The sequence below is a fragment of the Gavialis gangeticus genome, unplaced genomic scaffold (assembly GCF_001723915.1).
Source record: "Gavialis gangeticus isolate Ggan-Ray unplaced genomic scaffold, GavGan_comp1, whole genome shotgun sequence".
NCBI lineage: Eukaryota > Metazoa > Chordata > Crocodylia > Gavialidae > Gavialis > Gavialis gangeticus.
The window spans coordinates 9,668,228-9,676,633 of record NW_017729022.1 but is presented as its reverse complement, the minus strand read 5'-3'; positions in this window follow the sequence as shown (position 1 = coordinate 9,676,633).

Sequence of the window (8,406 nt, the reverse complement as noted above, 5' to 3'; positions counted from 1 at the left end):
GGGGCCGTGGGGCAGCTCTGTGGAGCGGGCGCGCTTCAGCCCCCTGCCGGGGGGGGGCCGGGGAAGCGCCTGCCCTCGCCCGCACCGCTGCGCACCCAGGCCCGGCTGCCTTCACCCGCGCCTGAGGCGACCACTTCCACGAGCTCACTCCTCACAGATAACCCGGGCCTGGCCCTGTGAGATTGAAACCTGTCCCCTTCTCCTGGCAGGGTTGCGAAAGGGGTGAAGGACGGCTCACTCGGCCCCCACCCTACCTCCTTTTGCAGATCTCTTATTATCATAGCCCCCCCACCACTGCCAGACCATGAGTGACTAGTGCCTCCTGAATCTGGGGGGGGCACCTGCAAAAGCCGCTGACCCGGTCGAGGGGGGGGCACAAGCCCTGGCGACAGCTTCATGGGGGCACCGGCCCCGTCGGGGGGGCACGCGCACCCCCTACCAATCACCTATGCACCAGACTATGCAAGAAGCAAAGAAGTCGTTTTCAAATGAAATCGTTATTGAATCACTCGTTCTTGTAAACAGTAGCTGCCGATGAATTTTCAGCTTGCAACAAAAACGGTAGGCGCATTTGTTTGGAGTTATGCAAATGTTAAAAATGGTTTTGATTCTGAGGCCTTGGGTATTGTAAGAGGTGCCGTGCTGGGCTGGATCAGTGTCCGTCTACCCTGTCTCCAACGCAGAAGTGGATACTATAGAGGGACAGCAATGAACAGCATATATTTTAGAGAGATTATCATCATCCTCCCTGGCTTCTACCATGTAGTGGGTTAGAGATGCCAGAGGAAACATCTCCAACCCTTCTGTTCAACAACTATTAATAGATCTATCAGCCATGAATTTGTCTGAACCTAGCTAGCTATTTCCCTCTACCACCTCCTGTGGCAATGAATTGCACAAGTTAACTACATACTGCATTAAAAAGTACTTTCTCTTAAATCTGTCTCCTACTAACTTCAGCAGGTGCCTGCTAGTTCTAGTATTCTGGGACCTGGTGAACAACAGGCCCTGCTCACTTGATGCACACCCTTCATGAATTTGCAGACCTCTATATCACACCACTCCCCCTGGCCTCTGCCCCTCCTCCCCCTCAGCCTTCTCCTTTACAAACCAAAGAATCATAGAAAATTAGGGCTGGAGGGAATTTAAGGAAGTCATCTAGTCCAACCCCCTGCTCAAAGCAGGACCACCCCCAGCTAGATCATCCTAGCCCAGGCTTTGCTATCAAGGTCTTAAAAATCTCTAAGGATAGAGAGTCCACCACCTCTCTGGGTAACCTGTTCAAGTGCTTTGTTACCCTCTTCATGAGAAAGTTTTCCCTAATATCTAACCTAAACTCCCCTTGCTGCAACTTGAGGCCATTGCTCCTTGTTCTGTCATCTGCCACCACTGAGAACAGTCTAGCTCCATCCTCTTCCTCTTTGGAACCACCCCATAGGGAATCGAAGACTGCTATTAAATCCTGCCCCCCTTCCCTTCTCCAGACTAAATATGCCCAGTTCCTCAGCCTCTCCTCAGAAGTCATGTTCCCCAGCCTCCTATCCATTTTTGTTGCCCTCTACTGGACTCTCTCCAATTTGTCCATATCCTTTCTGTAGTAGGGGGCCCAAAACTGGACACAGTACTCCAGATGTGGCCTCATCAGTGCCAAATAGAGGGGAAGAATCACTTCTCTTGATCTGCTGGCAACAATCCTACTAATGCAGCCCAGTATGCCTTTTCGCAAGGACACAATGTTAGCTCATATTCAGCTTATTGTCCATTGTAACTCCCAGGTCCTTTTCCTTAGCCAATCAGTCCTCAGCCTATACCTGTGCATGCAGTTGTCCTTATTGAAACTCATGAGATTTATTTTGGTCCAATCCTCCAATTTGTTGAGGTTTCTCTGAATCCTAACCCTACCCTCTAGCATAGCTACTACTCCCAGCTTGGTGTCATCTGCAAACTTGCTGACCATGCACTCCATCCCATATTTCAGAGCCCTAGCCTTCATAGTCTCTCCTGGTATAGCAACTGGTCCAGGCCCTTCATCATTGTGGTTGCCCTTCTCTGTACTTTTTCTATGGCATAACTTTATTCCACTACTTACAGCAATGCAATAAATATAACATTTTCAAAACCTACACCTGCAACAGAAGCTTAGTATGGGCCCATTGCATCCTGATGCGGGGAGGAGGGGAGGTTCATGAGAAAGGGGTGCAAAGCAGAGAAGCCAGTAACCTACTCAGGTCTAACACCGCTGCCTTTCCAACCACTTTATATTTAATCCACCTGTTGTATTCCCATGGGTCTTGGAGGGGAGGATGCTTCCAAAACAGCTTCCCCAATAAGGAGTTTAACTTTCCGTAAGGACTTGCTTAGAGGAAACTCAACAAGGGATAGAAAATAAACAAGCTTCTCTCTTGTGTGTACTAAATTGAGGAGCACAAGGAGTATAACCTCAGGATTTTCCTGTTCTTCCATGTACCAACTGGGATGAAAGTGCTTTTGGATACTATTTTGAAATCCATTTGCAACACTTTTAGAAGGGCTTCTTACTATATAGACCAGGGGTGGGCAAAATGTGGCCCAAGGACCGGATGCGGCCTGCCAAGCCATTCTATCCAGCCTACGGGGCACCTAAAAAAATTTAGAAAATTAATATCCATCTGCCCTGGGCTGCCTGTCATGTGGCCCTTGATTGCTTGCCGAAACTCAGTAAGCGGCCCTGGGCCCAAAATAATTGCCCACCCCTGACATAGACTATGCCGTGTTCCTTCAGTTTTGAACAAGGTGAAGTCAACTCTACATGTAAAGACATTCTAGGTGTGACCATCAGTCACTTCCCTATGACACCGATTACGGAGCTGCTATTCTAGGAATTAATCTACCCTTCAATGCATAAAAGTTGGCAACTGATTTAATCTTTAATCCTTTATAAAGCATCCTGGGAATTAACCCACAAGATTCATCTATGGCACTCTATCGCACTAATAGTGTAGAACGTAGTGTCTCTGGTAAGCAACAAGCTTATCCAGAATGCAGTTGCTGCCAAGAAAGCCCACATGACAACTCTGGCAATGTTAAACTTGAATAACAAGCCTGTTGGAAACAGCACATTGGACAGCAGTTTCTATAAATGGGGACCTACTTAAATCATGATCTTGCAGATTTTGCAGAAATGGCAAAAGTAGGCCAAAATCCACGGGAAAAAAAACCCTTAAAAATAAAATCCTAGCTCCCCAATAGGAGTCATCATGGTTGCTGCGGCCCGGCCGTGCAGCCAGCTGGGGGCAGGGGTAGAAGGAGCACTGCCAGCAGGAAGGAGAGCAGGCAAGATATCACCATTGATTGCCTGAGAGGGCTACCTGTAATGTAGTCCTGCCCCTTTCTACCAGTCAGCACCAAGAAGCAGAGTCACATGATGGATAGCTCTCTCAGCCAGTCAGTGGCAAGGGGCAGGACCATAAGATGGATAGCCCCTTTAATCAATCAATGGTGGAGGGCGGGGCCATTGGGACCCATCAGCCAATCAGAGATGGGGGGAGAGGAGAAGGCACCACAACATGTCCATGGAAATGGTGACTGGTGCCACAAACTGTCCACAAAATCAGCCACCTGTCTTGTTGACTTGGGTAGACCCCTATCTAAAAATGTTACTGTATATATATAAATATCCAGGGCTCCTACTAAATGATAAATCAATTTGATTACCACATCAAACTCTAGGGATACTCCAGTGCATGTTGATTAATTTGCTGACCAAATTACTATTGGTTGTTAGTAAATTTTTTGATGAAAAATAGATGCATGCATGAAAGCAAGTTGTATCTATAATGTTTAATAATATAAAATTCAGAGTTTTTTTCTAATAAAGAGACTAAACACTCAAATATAACCAAATACATCTTAGTATGATTGTATACCAAATACATCTTAGTATGATTTCTTTTTATTTGCATAAAATAAATATATATACCAGATACATGTAATATACTGGTATAACATTCCCCAGTTCTCATCTAAACTCTTTTGTATATCTTGAAGGTAATACAAACTGAATTTAAAGAAGCAGTAAGTGACAGGAAGACAGAAAGCCCTACAAGTCGTGGTGCTACTTCACTTCTTCTCCTCACTAGATACAGTTCTCTCAGGAGCAGTGTTGCCACATCTTGGTTGGAGAGAATGCAAGCACAAAACTCAGAACACCATTAACTTTTAGAAAGAGATGTGCTTGCATTCAGTTAAGCCTCTGAAGAGGTTCTAAGGGAAGCATGCCAAGAGTTACTTTGCCAAAACTTGAGCAGAGAAGCATCCACATGCTCCAAGAGTGGGAGGCACAGTCCTAAATAGAACTGCTGTCCTTAGGAAATGTTAAAGCCCTATCTTACCTTTTTGTGTGTTGTCAGTGGTGGTGCCCAAATCGATTTTGTTACCAGGACCATGCACTCCAGCATCTAAAAGGCCAGCTCTTCGGGCTGGTCAGCCTCAACTTGCAAAGCCTGCAGGCTAAAGAGTTCACCCAGGTCCTACGTAAGTCAATAATCAGGGCTATGCTGTCTTGCACCCATCCTTTAGAGAGGCACTCCCCGCCAGTCATGGCTCCTTAATTGCCCCCACCCGGCTTTATCCCTGGGGTCCAAGAATTATACAGTTCATATCAGAGCTGAGTAACAGGTGTCAGGGGTCCCCTCCCCTTGCACTACCTATTATTGTCAAGCCTTTTTGCTGCTTTTTGGGGCCAGCCGGTAAGACATGTCTATTTAATACAAGTTATCCATATGGTTCCTAGCCCATTCCAAGTCCATGGCTTAATACTTTAGTCCTAATACAGTTCTTTAGTCCTCAAAATCTATGACCAGTGGGTTAGTCCAGTCCACTTCCAACTGAAGCATAATGTTGAACTCAAAAATAACTTGCTCTCCCTCCCTCTAGCAAATGACTGGGATGCTAGCACTCCCAAACACCCCTAGGAAAACTCACCGTCACTGCTTCAGTGCTCCTCTGGGCAAAGCAACGCTTTCTGGGGGCTTCTCTGTGTCAAACTCCTCTCGCTCTTCCACAGGGTTAGGGCCCTTAGGGCTGGAAACTCCTTCAAGCCTCCAGTTTGGTGAGCAGGTTTCTGCCCTACTCACTTCACCCCTGCCAGGGCTTAGCTGCAGCCAGGCTCCATGCTCCATCTCCCAGGCTCCTGGAGCTCTCTCTCTTTGTTGGCATAGGGCTCTTATGATGTCTGCCCTGACACACCAGCCAATCCACAGCCAGCACAAGCTGATGAATTGGGGCGGCTGCTGCGTCTGTGGTTCTGCTGCCTGCACCATCGCCAACCCTGGAGGTAAATACCTGCCTTCTTGGATCCCCATTGCGCATATGCCCAGCCTCTGACCGCCACTGGGACTGCCCCTCAGGACATCACCACTCTGGCCATGCCCACCAAAGTGCTACCTGCTGCGACGTGTACAACTGTATCTGTGGCCAAATCATACTGAACTATTTTTTCATGCTCTTGGAAGCTAAGCAATCAGAGGCATAAAACCATGGATCATAGCCAAACACTCATAAAGGCCAAGACACTAACATTAACCTCTCTTTTCACTTAACAAAGAGCATTAAATATTAATATTTATTAAGCTTGTGATTTGTGTAGTATTTTACATGACAGACTATAGCACATTTCTTTTATTTGTCATGAAGAAGGTTAGCTGGAAGGACACACGAGTCCAGTACTCTTAACACAGGGAACTATATCACGTACATAATAAAGCAGTCTATGATAGATATCACGTGGACATCTTTAAAAATGTCTTTATGTAGAAGCTGCCAGCTGATCTTTACAGAATGTTGATGTAGAAGGGAAGGGAGAGAGGGGAAGGCTGTGTTATCAGTTTAAAAAGAAAAAAAATCTTCTATCTTTTGGTCTTGATCTAAAATCTCATTCAAATAAATGGAAAGATTCTTAGGCTGCTTGCAGACATTAAAAAAAATTGTGCTTTACTTTGACACAGTTCTTTGGCATCTATATAGATCTGACACTTCAGTGGACTTTTTGGCACTAATCTAAAGCCAATTCAATCAGTTATTACATAAAAGCACCGAAAAGAACAACAAAACCCCCCAATCCAGACAGATATCAAGTGAGCCAGGTCCAACTAAGGCACAGCCTCTTCTGGGCATGTGTGGGGCTTGGCACAGGAACACACTGAATTTAAATTAAAGCACTGGGGTTGTGGGGGTTGGGTTTTGGGGGGTTTTTTAATATCTGCAAGCAGCCTTAGTGACTTTACCTTTACCATACCAAGCAGTGCTGAGGGTCACCGTGGCTTGAAACACTGTTGTCTCTGCTCTGTAGTAGTTCACATCCTACCACTTTTATTTTGAAGTTTCTCTTGCTGGCAAATGGAGCAGAGTGTAATGAGGATAGGATATGACTTTTCAAAATTATCTGGAAGGTATGTTGAAAGGCAACAGCTCCTATGCCAGGCATAACCATATGCACTGAGTGACTTTCAGCATAGGAAGAGGTAAGCTTTCCCTTATCCGCCTCCTTTATAATAAAAATTACACAATATAATTATAACATAATTTTCTAGATAAGTAACCAGATAAATTTAATAAGGATACTAAATCAAATTAACATATCTCTCAAGAAGGATTTAATATAGCTCTATGACAAAATGAATACACTAAGTTATTTGAAGGTTTAAGACTTTTAGGAAACAAGTACTTGTGGACATCTGTGACATGAAAATTGCAAAACTCAAATAATGTAAAGCAGGGGAAAAAAACAAAGACAGGATCAAAAGCTCCAGTAATGAAGGTCTAATGTAAAAGCTGCCCAGTTTGGTAAACAGTAGCAAGGTCGGGTTTCCTAGCAAGCCATCTAGGATGCGTTCTTTTGTTGTAACATGTAGAGAACTTGTCTAGAAAGATGATCATACTGACAGTGAGAAAGACAGACCACACAGGAATTTTGTGCTGTGTTGGTTCTTGAAAAATAATAACTAATAACTTTATTGGAATGTGCACTAAATTAAAAAAACACAAACTAGACAGAAAATAGTGAAGAGATATTTTTTCATTTGTGCCATGGTCATAATAGTTAAATGTACAACTCTTATTTAGATTAATAACATATTTACTTGACTACAAAGCAAAGTTTTTCTCCCCCAATCAGTATAGGGTAAAAAGCTCCTAGTCTTGTATTGGCATACAAGGAAACCTCATTAAGTACACTGTCTATCATTAAACTGCCGCCAAATGCAGCATGTGCTCAGTAAAGGAAACTAACTCTGAAGTTGAGTAAATGCAGTTAACACCAAACATGACTATAAAACACATGGCCTGTATGTTCACCATCTCTTCCCTGTCATCGTCTACCATCTTGCTGTAGTACTAACCATGAAAGTTAGTGCCTCTAGAGGCCGGTGCAGTAGGGCGACCACTGGCAGGCAGCAGCAGTGGCTGGGGGATGTCGGTGGCAAACAGGAACGGCCTATGCAGAACTGCCTCTCTGATCAGCCATCAAAAGAAGTATGTGTACTCTACTCCACACCTCCCTGGCATATGAGCAGTACCAGAGGAGGTGATTGACTGTTTCCACCTTCCACTGGAAGGTTTGCCTGGGGTAGTTTGATGGGCCTCTCTGCCCCTCACTGTTTTCCACACCACAAAGATAGCTTAGTGGAGCCTACCTGAATAACATATATGATGGTACACATTGCATGCAGTTCCCTGCAGCATTGACTCTTCTTCAAGTCATAGTCAGCCACTAAATTGGATACATTTAAACTTCCTCTTCACTTCCACAGCTGGGGTGCACATTTCCACAGCTGGGGTGCACATTTCAGTGATTTCTGTTTCTTTACCAGCCTTAAATATCTGGTAATCATCACCAAATGGGCCCCCAAACAGTTCACCCAGAATCTCTCTATGCTCCCCTCTCTCGGTCTGTCACATATGATTAGTGTGGCCCTGCCTTCCATGAGGTGGCGCCAAACCAGGTTGCCCTGTGCCTCTTTTGTATTTGAATTTGTGGAGGATCCCAGGACTCATGACAAGGATACCTGGTTCCAGTCATGCATGGGGGCTAATTCGTACATGCATCTTTTGTGCGTGGGGGTATCTGTAGTACACACACACATACTGAGGAGTGCTGTGGGGTCCCCTTGGTTTGAAATGCTGTTGTCTTTGCTGGGGCTCAGCCCAGTGATCCATAAGGTAAATCATGAGCTATTTGGCTTTGGGCTCATACCATGCATAGTTTGTGCTATATATAAGTGGGTTAAAAAGTGCAGCTTAAAAGTGTGTTTATGGAGTACCTGTGCTAAAACTTGTGGTAGTTTCAAAATAGTTAAATTCCATTGATCTAGATGAACTAAGTCTATGGGTACTTGTAATAATTTCTCTATATGCAAGTCACTACAGGTA